Genomic DNA, 18,275 nt, shown 5'->3' with positions numbered 1-18,275 from the left:
GTTTACAGGCTGATGGCCTTTTTAAGTTCCTTTTGAACAACAACCAAAACAAATATTTAATCAAATGCAGATTGCTTGAAAAATAAACCTTCACAAGCTTCTCAGGGAAAAACCATGCATTCATTAGGAAACCTGGACATCTGGGGAGGAAGAACTTGTGATAACCAGTTTGTGTTCAGCTGAACTGGCAATGGGAGCCCAGCCTGAGCTCCTTGGGTGACCCCAGCCACTCCTGGAGGCAAGTGGCCATTTTACTGCTTGGCTGGCCAAAGCCCTGGTGGATTCCTGGGGGTGAGAGCAATAGGAAAAGCACCCAGACCCAAAGGACTTGTGGTGTGGGCTCTCACCCCACAGCAGCAGAGGATGGGTTCATCCTTTGCAACCCACTGCATCTCTTCTGAGCCATCCTCCAACTCATCACTGAGTTTCTTTGCATGAAGACACCTGATGGCAGGTGGTAAATTGTCTGCAAGCCCAATCCCACCCAAAATTTGCCACCAACCACTGCTGCCTCAGCATCTTTGAGGTTCTCCATGAGCAAGAGGAAGAAGAGGAAGGAGATGTTGTCCATATATTGGTAGAGTATGGACACTGAAACTATCAGGAGGAAAAATGATGCTGTGAGACCTCAGCCTGGTCCTAACCTGGCTTTGAGACCTCAGCCTGGTCCTAACCTGCCTTTCCACCCCTTTCTCATGGAAACCCAAAAAATCCACAGCAAAAGTTGGGCTTTGAGCCCCTCTCCCATCCCAGGGTGGGAGCAGCCACCAGCATCAGCCATGGAGCAGGAGCAGGGAATGTGCCTTGCTCTGTTCTCCACATTGAGCCTTTCTGGAATGTGATTTTTTTTTTTTTTTTTTTTTTTTGACTGGTGCTGCCTCTAAGGACTGGAACCAAGCAGCAGTGGTTGGCTCAGCCCTCACCTCCTCTCTGCCCCAGGAAGGAGCAGCACTGAGGCTCAAGATGCAGTGAAATTCTTCCACTCTCGAGGGCTCTCAAGAGGTGGCAGATGGAATTTTCTAACCCTGCTATTTCTAGATCAAACAAATCCTCTGTGAACCCAAAGCTCCAAATCTTCACACGCCAGCTGGGGACTCTGCACTCTGCAGATGGTGTTATTCTTGTCCTGAAGATGGAGAAACTGAGGCAGGGAACAGAGAAACAGCTGGCTCCAGGCTGGGTAATCACAGGATTGTCACAGCTGGAAAAGACCTCTAAGAGCACCAAGTGTCAACATTGCCCCCAAAATAAAGAAATAAAGCACAGACCTCAATATTTCTATCACCCACCATGTCCTGAAGTTCCTCATCTCCATGATTTTTAATCCCTTTGGGGATGGGAACTCCACCACTTCCCAGGGCACCTATTCCAACACCTGACTGCTCTCTCAGAAAAGAAATTCTGTCTTAAATCTGGTCTAAACCTCCCCTGGTGCAACTTCAGCCCATTCCCTGGGGTCCTATCAGTGTTCCCCAGGGAGAAGAGCCCAGCACCCACCTCCCTACAACCTCCTCTCAGGGAGCTGCAGAGAGCAAAGTCTCTCCATGAGTCAGAAGAAGTGGGGAAGGTCCCAACTCTGCCTTCAACTTGAAGAACAAGAGTCCTCAAGGTTGCTGGGACCTGAATTCTCATCTGCTGCCCCAAAAGTGATGCCTTGGACCCCATGGTCAGCACAGAAATGGGGCTGCAGGTAGGAAAATTCATCCACTGCAGAAGAACCTGGAAAGCAATCACCTCCTGGTCTTTACTTAGTGAGGAAAATGGATTTATTCAGGGAGAGCATCCCTTCTGGGTGACTTTTTTGCTTCTTTAGCTTTAGCAGATACACTCTGAAGTGTCTTTAACCCTTCCTCTGATTTGCGTCCCTGCTCAGATGTGGGTAAAACAGTGTTAAAGGATTTACAGGATGAATCCAAGCCAAGCTCCAGCTGACAGGGGGCTGGGAAGGGAAGACCCCATTGGGTCCATCTGTCTCTGGAGCATCTCTGGCCAAGGCAGGGCTGGGGCTTGGGTTGAGAACACATCAGCCCCAGCTTGGATGGTTCCATGTGGGCATCCAGCCACCTCCTGGCTCCCATCTGCATCCCAGGTAGCTGCAAGGCCCAGATTGTTCTAAACCATGGGCTTCAAATGTCCTGCAGAGCAGTTCATTTATCCTGGCAGGGCTCACCTGAGGGTTTGTGAGGTTTACATGGGGGATAATTTGCCATTTTGCAAGTGATGCTCAAGGACAGAGTTCCCAAAGTTTGGAGGCACATCCCAACAAGTTTTGCTGGGTCAGGGAGGATCTGACAAAGCTCGTGGTGATTTTTGGAGTAAATAGAATGACAGAAAGGTTTGGGTTGGGTGCTAATCAAGTTTTGATGTGATATTAGTCAGGGTTGTTAGCAAAGCACCCACTGCCTCCTCTGAGAAACACATTTTAGGAAGGAGCAACCAATAGAGTTGGATTAAAACGTTCACAAATCCCCCTCCTAAGTCAGCCAGAAGGAAGAAAAATGCCAAATAATGGAAGTGGTGAATTATTGCTTTGAGAAGACCACCTCTGATTGCCAGCCAGCAGCCCGAGCAGCCTGACAGTGCAGTCCAACCCCCTGTGCACATCTGGATCTGCAGGAACATCTGCAGGAAACAGGAAACAACCTGGGGCTGTTTCTGTCCCCCCAGCTCCCTGCTGCTGCCTCTCTGCATGATCACACCTTGATGTTCCACTCCTGCATGGCCACCCCTCTCCTGGCACTGCATGTGAAAGCAGGAGCTGAAGGAAATGAGTTTTAAAATTCTACAATCAGGGCAGATAAAATTTCCAGGGTTCTTTTTTTCTTTTTTTTTCTTTTTTTTTTTTCTTTTTCTTTTTTTTTTTTTTTTTGGCTGTGATGCTGTGAGATTTTCAATTCCTTTGATTGCTTGGGAGGGTTTGGTACACCACTATATTTTGGAATCAATTCTAAAGGCAAACAAACTTCCAAGGATGAAGATTTGCTCACATTTTGCTGAGGAATAGGATGCTCCTAGGAAAAGCCTCTGCCTCATCTCCTCCCAACATCAACTACCAGGGCACAAAGCAAAGGGATTTTTGCACCTTTTTTGTGCTTCAGACCTAATTCTGTGCAATGGAAAAGTTAAATAGCCAGCTCCTTGTGGAAAAAAAAAAACCCCAAACCCACCTACAGCAGGTGGATGGGTCAGATTAAGTGGTTCCTGAGGCTAAATCACCTCCCAGAGCCACCACACAAGGGACCGACCATCCCTCTGGCTTTGAAACCCATTTATTCAGCCATCTATTTTTTCACATTTGCCCCAAACTATCTGGCATGCACGTGGGGTATAAAGTGAACTTTAAAACAGCTAAAAAGGAAGAGCTGGACCACTTAGCAGCACTTAAAATAGTAGAAGTTGGGTGAAGCCACCAGGGTTACTTCCCAAAAGCTGCCGACCCCTCAGCGTGGTTGGGAGTGGGAGGAGAACTTTGAAACCTGAGTCCTAAACGAGCAGGAGGGAAAGAAATAAATAGAAAAAATATATTTAAAATAGAAGAAAGATTTAAAAATAGAAAACACATTTAAAAATAGAAAAAATAGCTCTGCTTTAGCTGGGTGCCTTTCCTTCCTGCACGGCTCCCACACCGTCCCTTAAACCACGGAAGGGAAAAAAAGAAAAAAGCAAAAAAAGGCAGAGGAGGGGGGTGGAAAAAATCTACTTACAGAGACATGGTGCTTCTCGAGGTGGCTTTCCCTCCTCCATCGACATTCCTGGGCCTCCAGCCTTGCCCTAGATAAACTCCCTGGGTCCAGCCATGCCCCAGTGGTTGGAAACCCGAGCTGAAGAGAAGTATTTAATGTGCTGAAAAACCCCGCCTCTGCCAGCAGCCTTCCTGCCCAACACCACTGCTCCTCTTTCCCCCACCCAGCCTTGGGAGAAGGAGAGAAGGTGCTCTGGATTTATATATCTCTATAATTTGGGGAGGGAAGGGGTATTTGGGATGCCAAGAAGCTGCTGGGTCTGGTTTTGGGAATGCCGCCTGGAATCTTCGCTGCCGAGCTCCGGAGTGGGTTGGAAGGGAACTGAGCAGCATCAGCTCGTGGCACTGGGAACAGATTTGTAAGACAGAGAGCATGACTAATAGGGAACATGTGGGAAACACATTTTGGCAGCACAGGCTCCTTGGTTGCTGGGGGAGGGAATAAAATTTAAAAAAAAATTAAAAAAAAAGCAAGGCTCATTAGGGAAAAAAAAAAGAAAAAAAGGTCCCACCTTGCTGCACCCTTTGGTGTGAAGATTTTTCTCCCAAAGAGGTTCTGCAACTCTCTCCAAGCTGGGTGGGTGGGAGCAGAAAGCAGGTGAAGGATGGGGAAAGGGGTTTGAGCACACACGGGGACTTTTTGGCTTCTTTGCAGAAGGAAGAAGGTGGATGGGAGGTGGATGGGGATGCAGATGAAGCCTGAGGCAAGCAGGGAAGAAAACCTCCATCCTGATGGTCTAAAATCCATCCCTGCTCCATCCTTTGCTTTGCAAGGCTACCCCATGGATCAGGGCTCCAAGTATCTCCTGTGATGGAAGTAGAGAATTGAGACAGAAAGGGCCCCAGGGGTCAGTGAGGAAGAGAAGGAAGAGACAGCAGGAACCAACAAGGCATGAAAAGGATGAGACCAAGGGGCACATTGGAAACCAGATGTTTTTTGGGAACTCTCATCCCTGGTCCTGACAAAGCATCCTGACTCACTCTGCTGTCAGACTTCAGGTCTCCAAAAAAAAAAACCCAAAAGGGACATGAAGGGGCAATTCCTGCTCACTGGAGCATCTTGCACCAAGGCTTTTGTGGGCAGCAGCAGCATCTCCTGCACACCATCCATGGTGGCTGAGGCTTTGGCTGGACCCCTGCAAGTTGCTCTGCAAGAGCCCAAGAGGATGTGGACCTCTGGTGAGACCAGAGCTCAGGTCCATGACACAGCCCAGGGGCTCTCCAGGGTATGTGGAGGAATTTCTGGACACACTGCAGTGGCTTTCCAGGAGGTTTTGAGTTATAAACTAACTACACCTACGTGGTGATAAGTTAATCACAAGGAGATGTCTGTGATAGGCAGCTGGAAAAAGCCTTATAAGCACAGAAATGACTGGAAAAGACCTTGAGGATCATTAAGTGACAACACAACTCCTTAACTAAGCCACATCCCTATGTCTAGACAACTCAAATACCTCCTGGGATGGTGACACACAGCCTGTTCCAATGTCTGATAACTCTTTCAGTGAAGAAATTCTCCCCAATACCAAATCTAAACCCCCCCTGAGGCTTTTACCTCTTGTCCTACCACTTGAACAGACCAATCCCCACCTAAAATATCACCCAGCTCAGGTGTAGTGGTGGAATGTGTCACCCTGGGGAAACCAGGAGGTTCAGAGGAGAACATCAGGGCTGGAGATCTGCTCCAGCAACTCCCTGGAGATCTCCCATTGGGATGATGCTGAGAAAGAGGAGAGAAAAAAAAAATTGCAGCAAGCTGAGGCCACATCACCCTTGTGTGTTCCTAGAGCTGGGGTTGGCCTCCAGAATGCTGGGACAGTGACCTCCTGATGTCCTGATGGTCCCTGATGTCTGGAGACAGAGTGTTGGGTCACTTCATGGACACCTCCACCCATGGTGTGGTCCTTGGGTGCATCCTCCCATGTAGCAGGAGGAGCCTTCCTTGCTCCTGAGGCTCAACAAGCTGATGGCCTCTCCATTGCCTCACAGAAGAGTGAGCTCCTCTCTCTGGGTGTGTGTCCCACCTTTATTGGCCCCCTGGTAATAGGGGACCTGCCCTAACCAGGCACAGGTGGACTCACACCCACTCTTTGGCAACTCGAGGCACCTGGTTTATCTTGTTTCTCTACACTCCCAGGTGAGGACCCTGCAGCTTCCAGCACATCTCATACATTCTCCTTCTTAAAGAGATCCAGCAGACCTGAGGGATGGATTCCAAGATCTTATTACCACAAAAAAAAAAAAAAAAAAGCAACAAAAAAAAAAAAAACAAAAAAAAATCCCCAAACGTGGTGAACCTTCCACTCTTTCCAGCTGGTGCAGGATGGAGCTGGAGAGGAAGTATTATTAGTTATTTAAAAATAACAAGCTGAGAACAACTTCCAGGACTATGGGCAGCAACTTAGAGATAAAAGGCAGCTCAGCATGGTCCCTGTCCCATGGGTCGTGCAGCTTCTCCAGGCCCTTTGCTTCCTAACTCCATGGGTTATTTATACACACAGAATCTCCTCTAGTGGAAGTTTTTTGGGGAGAGAAGCTTCAGGAGAGCTGAGCAACATCTGCTCCTCCTTCAGCCTTCTGTGATTTTCTCCAGTGTTGGACATTTTTAGGATTTAGCTGGAGAGGGTGCTGGGCCATCCTTGTCCAGACTTTGCTTTTGCCAAGCTGATCCCTGAGGTCCCTTCCAACCTGGTGCTCTGTGATCCCATGATTCTGGGAGTCACCTCCCAGGTCACTTCTCCTCTCAGATCTACCTCTGTTCCTCTCAGACATCCTCCTAAAATCAGTAAATTCTGTCAATAATCAGAACAAGATCTGGTGTAACCTCTCCCTGCTGTGCCCATAATGAGCAGCAGCCAGAATCACCCACCCTGGCCACAAAATGTCCTGTGCTGTGTCCTGCTGAGAGGTCATTTTCTTCTCTAATCTTCACCTTCTGGCTTTTCATTCCACCTGTTTTAAAACTAAATGGCATCAGGAAAAGTCTCTTTGCTCAGACAATCAGCCCATCTTTTAAAACAGGACCCAGGAGGCATCGTTACTGTGTGGAGACAAACACCTCAAAATTGAAATATATTAAAAATGTCCATTTTCCACCTTCTTGGAAACTGTTGAGACTGCAGGACTTAGTATTGGAGAAGCCAAAATATTTGTCCAGAGAAGTTGTGGCTGCCCCATCCCTGGAAGTGTTCAAATCCAGGTTGGATGGGGCTTGGAGCACCCTGGGCTGGTGGGAGGTGTCCCTGCCCATGCAAGGGGTTAGGATGAGATGATCCTTAAGGTTCCTTCCAACCCAAACCAGTCCATGATTCTGTGAATACCACAAGTGAGGGCAAAAACTGTTTTTTTTTCTTTTATTAGTGAGGGCAGATAGTTAATTCCTATCTTTTCTTCTTCACAGAATCACAGAATCATAGAATCATAGAATCCTTGGGGTTGGAAGGGACCTCGAAAGATCATCTAGTCCAACCCCCCCTGCCAGAGCAGGGCCACCTAGAGCACTTCACATAGGAACGTGTCCAGACAGGTTTTGAATGTCTCCAGTGAAGGAGACTCCATGACCCCCCTGGGCAGCCTGTTCCAGGGCTCTGTCACCCTTACAGGAAAAAAATTTTTCTGGATATTCAACTTGAACCTCCTATGCTCCAATTTACACCCATTACCCCTTGTCCTATCACTGGTCACCACTGAGAAAAGCCTAACTCCATCTCCCTGACACTCAGCCCTTACATATTTGAAAACATTGATGAGGTCACCCCTCAGTCTCCTTTTCTCCAAACTAAAGAGACCCAGCTCCCTCAGCCTTTCCTCATAAGGGAGATGTTCCACTCCCTTCATCATCTTAGTAGCTCTGCGCTGGACTCTTTCAAGCACTTCCCTGTCCTTCTTGAACTGAGGGGCCCAGAACTGGACACAATACTCCAGGTGCGGCCTCACCAATGCAGAATAGAGGGGGAGGAGAACCTCTCTTGACCTACTAACCACCCCCTTTTTAATGCACCCCAGGATGCCATTGGCCTTCTTGGCCACAAGGGCACATTGCTGGCTCATGGTCATCTTCTTGTCAACCAGGACCCCCAGGTCTCTTTCACCTACACTGCTCTCCAGCAGGTCAGCCCCCAACCTATACTGGGACATCGTGTTGTTCTTCCCCAAATGCAAAACTCTACACTTCCCCTTGTTGAATTTCATCATGTTTCTCCCTGCCCAACTCTCCAGCCTGTCTAAGTCTCTCTGAATGGCAGCACAGCCTTCTGGTGTGTCAGCCACTCCTCCCAGCTTAGTGTCATCAGCAAACTTGCTGAGGGTACATTCTATACCCTCATCCAAGTCGTTGATGAAGATATTAAACAACACCGGTCCCAGCACCGACCACTCCCCTTGCCTTTTTTCCTCTCCCCTTTCTCTATTTTCTCATCTCTTTCTCAGATATGAGACGTGGGACACATCTTCCCTCTGGGTGGCTGTGGTGTGGCACCCACTTTGAAGGAAAAGTTTTGTGATGGAAAGGGTGGGAAAAGCACTGCCTGAAAGGAAGCTTTGGATCTGGAAAAAATTCTCCATTTTCTGGAGCCTGAAGCCCCACTGCAGAGCTGCTGAATTTTGTTTTATTCTTATTATTCAGTAATTTGCTGGCAGTTAAAGAGGGGAAGGGGTCTGGAGGGGTTACAGCTTTGCCAGACTCACAGAAAGGGATGCTGAGGTCTGATCTTTGCAAGCTAAGGTGGCAGACACATTGGAAAAAAAAATAAAAATCCAGGTTTTCATTCCATCAGTGCCTCTGGTGTGGCTGAACTGTTCCTTACAGCCCCAAGCCCTTGGTGGAGCATCACAGCCCTGGAAATGGCTTTAAATTCAGGTTTTCTTCCCCAGATGTCAGGATGGGCTTCAGGGAGTGGCAAGCATCCTCCTTCCCTCCATCCTCCCTCATCCTGCCTTTGTTTCAGGAGTTTTAGGTCCTTGAGTGCATGGGTTGGGGGGGATTGATGGATTTTGGGGAGGGTTTGGCAAGCTTGGTTGAAGTCAGCATTGCAACTCTGACATTCCCAATGTCACATCCACAGCCACCTGCCTGGTTGAGAGGCCCAGGAGAACTGAGCCCTGCAAGGAGGTCCAAGTGTCTCCATCTCACTGGGGTATTTCCAAATTTTCTTCCCATTTCCTGGTGGGAAAGAGGCAACCTGGAGCTCCTACTTCATGCCTGGAGTCTCCAGAGCCTTCAGCAACCCAAGGAACCCAAGTTGAGTGATTGCTCTGTGACAGGTTGCTGGGCTGGGGGCTTCTTCTGGGACAGAAGAAAATTTCTCTTGAATTCTGGTGTTTTGGGACAGACCAGTCCCTCCCAGCAAGGGCAGAAGCAATGGACTGGAGTAGGATTTGGGTTTATGGGTGGAGGGACCATGCCTTGGGAAAGCCCCTCTTCCCAGCCACTGGAAGAGCCCCTTTGCTCAGTAACTGACCCAATATCCCTGTTTATGGCTGATGGGATCGGGATCAACCCTGGACATCCCAGGGACCTCTTCAGGAGCTGCAGTGGGGAGACAGGAGGGGTGGGTGGGGATGGCTACAGCACAACTCAACCCAACCACCCTGGGCTCCCTTCCAGTCCCACCATGCTTCCTAGCTGAGCACAGAAAAGTAAAAAAACAAACAAAACAAACAAAAAAAAAACCTCAGTTGTGCAAACTTCCCTCCTTCACCCAGAACTTTGGGAGTTCTCCAAGATTCAGGACTAATCAGGCCTCATAGCGTGAGGACTCTGCCAAAAACCTCAATTCTCTTAAAAGAGAAATTTTTCAGCATCAGAAAAAAGCTGGACAGTGTTTGTTGATAAAATCTGCTTCATCCCAAACCTCTGTGAGGACTTTCCAGGACAGTGGTGGTGATAAATTTGCCACTTAAATGACTGAGAGATGAGGTCTCTACCAGTTCACCACCAGGTTCATTTCTTCTTCTCCACCCAGCTCTGCTTCCTTGGAAAAACCCCAAGAAGGTTTTGATCTGGATCAGGACGTGGTTGGTCTCTGGCTCTTGCAAGGACCAAATGGAGGGAATCAGGTCTCACACGTTTTCCCAAAGCTGGTGGGGATTTTGGCTGCATAACCTAAGGATGCTTGAACACGAGGTGATGGCTTTTTTCTTTCATGTGCTCTGGAAACACAATTCCTGGCTCTGAATTGCTATGAGATTCGGGCCATGGTTGTGCCTCAGTTAGCCCAGAAGATAGGTCAGAAAGCAGAATTTCTTGTGCAGTTTGCACTGGTTTGGGACTGGAGCAAAAGTGCTGTTGGCAGGATGAATATTTCTGCTGGAAAACAGGGCATTGTTTCCTTTGGCTGCCACTGACTGATGATGGTGGAAAGGTAAAAGCATTTCAATTTGAAAATGACCAAAAAAGACTCTGATATTCTCAAATAACAATAAGCTTTAAATCCCAAAGTACAAAAAGCCAGAGGAAGTGTTAAAGCCATTCCAGCCCTCCCCAGTTGAAAACTTCCACATGATGGACACGTTCTGGAGATAAATCTCAGTCTTGACAAACCTGCATTTTATTTTATTTTATTTTTTTTCCTGAGTGGAACCTTTTCTTTGAAGTTTTCAAGGCTGGAGAGATAACCCCTGGGCAAATCAACCAAAAGGTGGCAAGGAGGGACTGGTGGGGAGCCCTGGGGACGTCGCTCAGCAAAACCCTAGATAAGATTTTTTTTTTTTTCTGTTCCTGCTCCAAAGAAAGCATCTGCCTCAACAGCCAGAGGTCAGGGCCAGCAATTATTCCCTTCTCTATTTGCTTCCCTTTCCTGAAGTAGCTGGAATGGGAATAAAAAAAAACCAAAACCAACCCAAACCCCATCTCCAACCACACCCGATGGGGTCATACCCAGTGTTAGGGTCACCCACCCCTCTCCTGCAAACCCACCAGGATTCTCTGAGCTCTCATAACAGGAAGCAATAAACTTTCCAGCCAGTGTTCCCAGCCCTCTGAAGCCAAGCCAGGCTTGACTTGCTGTAGACCTTCCTGCACTTGCACAAAAGAGTGTTTAAAAAAAAAAAAAATAATTAAAAAAAAAAAAAATCCAAAAAGAAAGAAAACGCTCAATAAAAATCAGAGGAAATCCAAACCCTCTGGTGGAAAAGGGCTGTGCAAAAGTTCAGGGCACAATCAGCTTCTCCCACCAGTGCTCCTCCATCTGTGGTTCATGGAGCAGCCACGGGCAGGGGAATAAGGTCAGGATGCATGGGAAAGCTTTAGGGACAGCTGGAACAAAAAGTCAAGCAGCCACGTTTCTGCCTGCTCCAGAAAGGTGGGAGGTTGCTGTTGGTTGTTGGTTGTTGTTTTTTTTTTTAACACTTTTTCCCTAACACCTGTGGCTGGGCAGAGATGGTTTGTTAGGAGGGAGCTTGGAAAAGCCCCAGGAAAAGGGAGTGGGGATGAAGGGAGAGGCTGGAAGCTCAGCCATGGCTTCTGGGCTCCATTCAAGAGCTGTTGGGTGAGGTCCCTGGCTCACCACAGGAATGGTTTCCCTGATTTCCAGCTGCCTGGAAACCACTCAGCACACTGGGGGAGTGGGAAGGGGACAGGAGGAGCAACCAGCTCTGCACAGGGATGAACATCTCAGACACAGCTTGAGGGGAAGGACAGCACTGCCCAAAGCAAAGTGTGGCCTCTGCAGATCATAGAATCATGGAATGGTTTGAGTTGGAAGGGACCTTAAAGATCATCTCATTCCATATCCCCTGGAATAGTCAGGGACACCTCCCACCAGCCCAGGTTGCTCCAAGCCCCATCCAACCTGGATTTAAACACTTCCAGGGATGGGGCAGCCACAGCTTCTTTGGGAAACCTGGGCCAGGGGCTCAGCACCCTCACAGGAAAGAATTTCTTCCTAATGTCCAACCTACATCTCCCCTCTTCAAGTTTCAAACCATTCCCCTTCATCCCATCCCTCCATCCCTTGTAAAAACTCCATCCCCAGCTTTCCTGGAGCCCCTGGAAGATGCTCTAAGGTCTCCCTGGAGCCTTCTCTTCTTCAGGCTGAACAACCCCAACCCTCTCATCCTGTTCTCATAGCTCCAGCCCTCTGATCATCACTTCTGCTCCTAAATCCATTGTATCCAGACCATTGGGTGACAAAGGGATAATGAGCAGAAGTCTCCTTGCTCCCTGCAAGCACTTGGAAGATACCAAGGAGCACAAATAGTCTGTGAAAATCACCCCTGTGCAAGAAAAGCTGAGAGGATTTGAACACCTTTAGCAACCCTCAAACACAGGAGGCTACAGACCCACAGCTTCTCTGAGCAGCCTGGGCCAGGCTCTCACCACCCTCACAGCAGTTTCTTCCCAAGATCTCATCTAAATCCCCCCTCTTCCAGTTTCAAGACATTCCCACTGGTCCCAGCACTACAGATCCAGGGACAGATCCAGATCCACACACAAAGGACATCCTCAAGACCTCCTCCAAGGTTTCCTCCCAAAACCCTTCCTGCAAATACAGATCAGCATTGGTTTTCTTGGGGAAAAACTCTTTGCAACCATCCAGGTGGGATCCTGGCACTGAGAGTTTTAACTCCTTTTTTTTGAGCGAGCAAAATGCTGGTGTCATCTCTGTCACCTCATGTGAGAACCACCACAACATCCTGGATGACCCCTACACACCTGGCCAGGATGGGGATGATGTTCAACCAACGCCATGACACATGGAAACCTCCAGGTACCAGGATTGATACCTTCAAACTAGGATTTGGACCAGGTTCATCTGGGTTGGAGCAAGCCAAGGGGACACTGCCACTTCCCTTGGCTCTGGCTGAGGGGCTCTTTGGTCCCTTGGAAAGGACAAAGTGACCCACCAGAAACCATGGTCCCATTTTCCAAAGGGAAGACTTAGCTTCACGTATATATTCTATTATTTTATATTATATATTATATTATTATATTATGTATCAAGTTCCATCCTTTACAGTCACCTGCCCAAACCCCAAGTACAATCTGGGAGACTCTGGACTGGGTGGAGGTTCCTATCACCCCTGACTTCCAGGTGAAACCCAGCATGAGAATTAGGTTTAAAATTATTTTTGTTCCCTTACTGCACCAAAAATATCTGTAATTTGCCAATGTTAGAGGACCTGTGTCTCAACCATGCCAGGGACAGCAGCTTGTAGTGAGCAAGTGTGCCAAAAATGGGTGCAGGTCCCCCAGGAACCAGCCCAGCCCTGTGAACCAAGCTTTCTGCACCTCCAGATGGTGATTCCTCATCCAGCCCTGGCCATCCATCAGGATTCCTGAGTAATTGCCCTCTGGGCAAACTCACTCCTTCCTGCTTTAAATAATATGGTTAAAAAGACCACGAGTGGGTCATTTTGAGGACATCTGAAGTCCTTTTGCTTCCACTTGACATCTCCTCAGGGTGCTGAGTCCCACTCTGCTCCACCAAGAACAGAATTATGAACATTATCCCCATCCTAAATCCACCATCCAGGAGGATGGGCTGAGGATCAGGCAACAGGAATTACAAGATGAGGCAAAGTCTTCTCTGAACTGGAACGTGCATCCAAGACCCCAAACCTCTCCCAGAGTCCCAACACTCAATGTTGGAGCATCTACTTCTCAACCCCTTGGCTTTGGAGAAGCTTCTGACTTGCCAGCTCAGACAGAACCCTGGCAGTGAGGCCATTCCATGAGGAAATGGGGAAAAGGGATGGGGAATGCCAAACCCTTCCCTCAGCCCTTCCAACCCATCCTTGCTCCTTCCCCAAGTAAATCTCCTGCTGATGCTCAAACCTTGACACCCAAAACATCCTCCTGAGCTCAGCCCTGGCTACCTGGACACCAGATCTTCCTCAGAACAAACAAACCCAACATCAACTAAATAAGGAATTGAAGACAAGAAAGAAAATTGCCAGTGTAGCACCCAGACACTTGGGTGCAACTTCATGGCCCATTTTTTCTATTATTAATGAGAGCTAAAAGTAGGTAAAAAGGGAGAGGGAGAGAGGCTGGACTGTGATAAATGAGGAAACCAAAGGGTTGGACATGCTGTTGCCAACTGTTCTCAGATAACAGACAAAACAGAAAATAAAGAAAAAAAAAAAAAAAAAAGGAAATATTATTACTAGAAGTGCTTTCCTATCCTTCTGGCTGGGTTCCCAGCATGACCAGAGCAGGTTTCTACTCTGCCCACTCAACCTTAAGTGCCTCACCATGAAATATTTCAATTAATTACTTAGGTAATTAAATGCAGAGCTAATTCTATGGTCACCTTTTCATGCAGAGAAGAGGAAGATGGAAGAGAAACACCCAGTGCTGGGTGAGCAGTACTGTACCTTCCCTGGGAGCTCTGGAGAGAGGAGCATCAGTCAGGGGTGTTGGATCTGATCTGAAGGTTGATGAGGGGTGGGAAAAGGGAGCAGAGCTTTCCTGGATGGTGTTTTCATAGCTTGGTCCCCACCCCCTGATGACAGAGAGCTCAGCAGCTCCTGGCTCACATCCTGACACCCCTGGGTGTCCCGTGCCAAGGAGGGCACCCACGTGTTCCCCAAAGCTCATTGAGGTGGAATCAGTGAAATCCTCCCCTCCCAGGGCAGGCAGTGGGGTGCAGGGGGTGCCCTTAGGTTGGGTGGGAGCAGAGGGAGTCCTGGGTGGTGCTGATGCTTGAAGCAAAGGGGGACTCTGAGGTCTGCAGCACTTGAGGTCCCAAGTGACCACTTGGGCACCCAGTGGGTGCTGGAAGCACCTTCTGCATCCCCCCCACCCCTCTGGGCATAAGCACACACTGCATGTTGGCTGTGCTGGGCACCCAATTAACCAAACTTTATACCAGTACCACCAAACCCTACACCAGTACCACCAAACCCTACACCAGCACCACCAAACCCTACACCAGCACCACCAAACCCTACACCAGTACCCAATTAACCAAACTCTACACCAGCACCACCAAACCCTACAGCAGGAACACCAAATCCTACACCAGCACCACCAAACCCTATACCAGAACCACCAAACCCTACACCAGAACCATGAAACCCTACACCAGTACCACCAAACTTCATACCAGTACCACCAAACCCTACACCAGCACCCCCAAACTCTATACCAGCATCCAATTAACCAAACCCTACACCAGTACCCAATTAAACAAAGTCTACACCAGCACCACCAAACTTTAAACCAGCACCCAATCAACCAAACTCTACACGAGCACCACCAAACCCTACAGCAGCAACACCAAATCCTACACCAATCCCTACACAAGTACCACCAAACCCTACACCAGTACCACCAAACCCTACACCAGCACTACCAAACCCTACACCAGCACCCAATTAACCAAGCCCTACACCAGTGCCACCAAACCCTACACCAGTATCACCAAACCCTAAACCAGCACCACCAAACTTCATACCAGCACCACCAAATCCTACACCAGAACCACCAAACCCCACACCAGAACCACCAAGGTCTACACCAGCACCACCAACGTCTACACCTGCACTCAATTAACCAAACCCTACACCAGCACCACTGAACCTTACACCCACACCATCAGCCCTTACACAAGCACCACCAACCCCTACACCACCTCCACCAGGCCCAGACAGACACTGTCCCCCAGTCCTGCTGCCTGACCTGTCCTACCACAGCATGGACCAAGCTGGTCCCTGCTGCCCATCAGCCTTCACTCCAGATGGGAAGGATCTAGGAGATCATGGATCATGGATCAAGCTGGTCCGTTCAGACTTCAGTCCAACTGGGAAGGATGCAGGAGATCTGGCTACCATAGGATGGACCACACTGGTCCCTGCTGCCCTTCACTCCAGATGGGGAGGTTCCAGAAGATCTGGCTACCAGAGCATGGATCAAGCTGGTCCCTTCAGCCCATCAGCCTTCAGTCCATCTGGGAAGGAGCCAGGAGATCTGGCTACCAGGGCATGGACCACACTGGTCCCCACACTGCCCCTCACTCCATCTGGGAAGGATCCAGAAGATCTGGCTACCAGAGCATGGACCACTTTGATCCCTGATGCCCATCAGCTTTTACTCCCTCTGGGAAGAATCCAGGAAATCTGGCTACCATAGGATGGACCATGCTGGTCCATCAACCTTCACTCCAGGTGGGAAGGATCCGGGAGACCTGGGCTGCATCCAGGTGCAGAGAACGATCATAGGATGGCACCTTCCTCACTGTATCATTCCCCTCCTGGCCACAGGACCCATTCAGGGGTCTCTCTGAAGGACCTCTGAGGGTCTCAGTCCTTAGGGAACACGAGGGGCTGTGCAGGTCCTGGGTCCCAAGCTGGAAACCCACGGCCACCACCCCACGGGATGCCAGCACCAGGCTGTGCTACAACACCATTGAGGACACTGCTGGGCAACAGGTTTGCTCCAGGGAGTGAACAGCAATAAAAAGCTGGAGAGAGGAAAGGGTAACAGCAAATCCAGCTGTGAAAACAAAGCTGAAAACCCCCAGAGCCTACAGCCTCCCTTGGCCAACAAGCAGGGAAAAAATGAGCCAACATTAATTCCTCTTCCTCACCTCCATCCAACAGATATTTTTTCATGAATGAGCACGTTGAAGAGGAAAGGGAAAGGGGGGGAGAGGCCATGGGAGGAGGAGGTGGACAGCCCTTCCATGCCTTTTACACAGGGGATCCTCTGCAGTTGATGGAGGGCCAGGGACCTGGGGTTGAGCCAGTGATGCTCCAGTGTTTGGGGCTGATCCAGGACCCAAAAGGAGTGGAGAGCTGGATGAGGTTTTTCTCTTTGTTTATACAATAAGATGGTCTTGAAGGTGACGACCTTTCCAAGCACCAGAGCTGGTTCAGGCTCCTCTGCTACTTTGAACATTGCTCAGTTTTTTAAGGGACAAGGGGGAGGTGTCCCTGCTCGTGGCAGGGGGATTGGATCTTGATGATCTTCAAGGTTTCTTCCAACCCAAACCATTTGGTGATTCTGTGATAAAGTTCAAAGAGGAAGCAGTGGAAAGGGGGTGCAAAAGAAACCAAAACCCACCCTTGATCCTCCTCCACTTTGCAGTAAAAGCCCTTCAGAAATGACCAGTCTGGGGTTCTGACCTACAGGCACCTCCTGGGACACATTTAGGTTTCCTGCTGCTCCAACCTCTTTGCTGTGGTTCTGATGGTGATCACTGCCTGGGCATCCAGCCCCTCACATTTTGATATTCCAGGAAACCCTCTGGAATTTTTCTGGAGTGAACAACTGCAATCAGGGACCTGGCCATTACCAGAAGCTGAGCAAAGAAGTTGTGGGAGGTTCTGCTTGAAAATTCACACTTTCCATCTCTGGTCTTTCCCTCCTTTCCTCTCCAAGTCATCTTCCCTTTAGCCTTCAGACTGAAATAAGTCAGAAACCACAACCCCATCTGTCTTTCCAAGAAAGATCAAGAAGCAACAACTTAAGGGATATGAACCAAACCCCAAAATCCTGTTCTGCAGCATCACTGGAAGGTTGGTTGCTTTGCACACAGATGGACAGAGTCCTGAGGGCCCTTTGTGCAGCCAGGAGCTGAACCCAGAGTCCCGCAGATGATTTGGTGGCACCCAACTCCCTGAGCTGTGATGCCCATGGAGCCTCTGAGCTTCCTTGAGTCATTTGAGAGAAGATTTTCATCAATCGTTGTGCTGTTTGGGTCCTCAAAGCTTGGGAGCCTCCACCCTCTGGAGCCCATTTCAGCCCTGCAAACCATCAGCTCCCTCCAGTAGCCCCAGACACAGCCCTGTGATGGAGGGTGGCAAAGATGTGGTGAGGGAAAGGGATTTATCCTGCTGGAAGATAACACCCAAACCAAGGCCATCAAGTCCCACATCTCCCCCATGGTCTTGCCACCCTGTCCCCTCTGGCACTTCTCCCCAACCAGCTACACCATTGCCTCCTGCTTAGATGTTTCTCTCCTGCCTATATCCAAGAGCAAAAAATCATTGCATCACCCTGATGTGATCCCAGCTTCCCCTCTGTGTCCATCCCAACTGGTTTTATCTATTCTCCAAAAATGAACAGGCCTTTTCCTGCCCCTTCTCACCACCTTCAGGACTCCAGATCCAGAGGACCCTGACTCTGCTGCTCCCTACTCAAAGCTCCTCACTCCACCCCAGCTTCAAAAATCCAGCTGACCCAGTGGGTTTTTCTCTTTTGGCCAGAGGATTGAATTGTCCAGTTGTAATAGCCAAGAATTTCCCAAACCTGGTGGAAAATTAAAGCAAACCCAGCCCTGCCTTGGAGAGCAGCATTTTGTTTCCTGCCAGCCATCCTTTTGCAGGCACTGAGAGCAAAAAAAAACAAAGCAACAAACTTTGGGTCTTTCCAACCACTAAATCACTCCTTTGGACTCCTAAAGAGGGGGGAGGCAGCTGAACTACACCTAGTTCCAGGTATTGAAATGAGGGCCACAGCCTCCAGCCCAGAGGAACTGACCCCTTCCCTGCTGCTGGAAGTGCTGGTGACATCTGCATAGCAGTGACTGGGAGTTTCCAGGGGTGTTTGCAGGAGCTGGGGCCAAGGCAGAGTCAGGGGTGGAAAGGT

General features: G+C 49.1%; 1 protein-coding gene across 2 annotated transcripts in view; it reads right to left on the bottom strand.

Annotated features, from left to right (window-relative positions):
- The window catches only part of LOC103529029 (gap junction gamma-1 protein), a 31,882-nt gene that overhangs the window by 3,548 nt on the left and 10,059 nt on the right, over nt 1-18,275 (bottom strand). The window contains exon 1 of one of the 2 annotated variants that reach the window (XM_030445284.1): nt 3,705-3,843. The exons of the other annotated variant lie outside the window; for it this stretch is intronic. The gene's annotated coding sequence lies outside the window, so the exon portion shown is untranslated. Of the gene's footprint in view, nt 1-3,704; nt 3,844-18,275 lie in introns of those variants that run through there. 2 annotated transcript variants of the gene reach the window in all.

The sequence above is a fragment of the Calypte anna genome, chromosome 2 (assembly GCF_003957555.1).
Source record: "Calypte anna isolate BGI_N300 chromosome 2, bCalAnn1_v1.p, whole genome shotgun sequence".
NCBI classification, from domain to species: Eukaryota; Metazoa; Chordata; class Aves; order Apodiformes; family Trochilidae; genus Calypte; species Calypte anna.
Note: the sequence above shows the minus strand (reverse complement) of the source record. Positions and strands in the feature narration are given on the sequence as shown.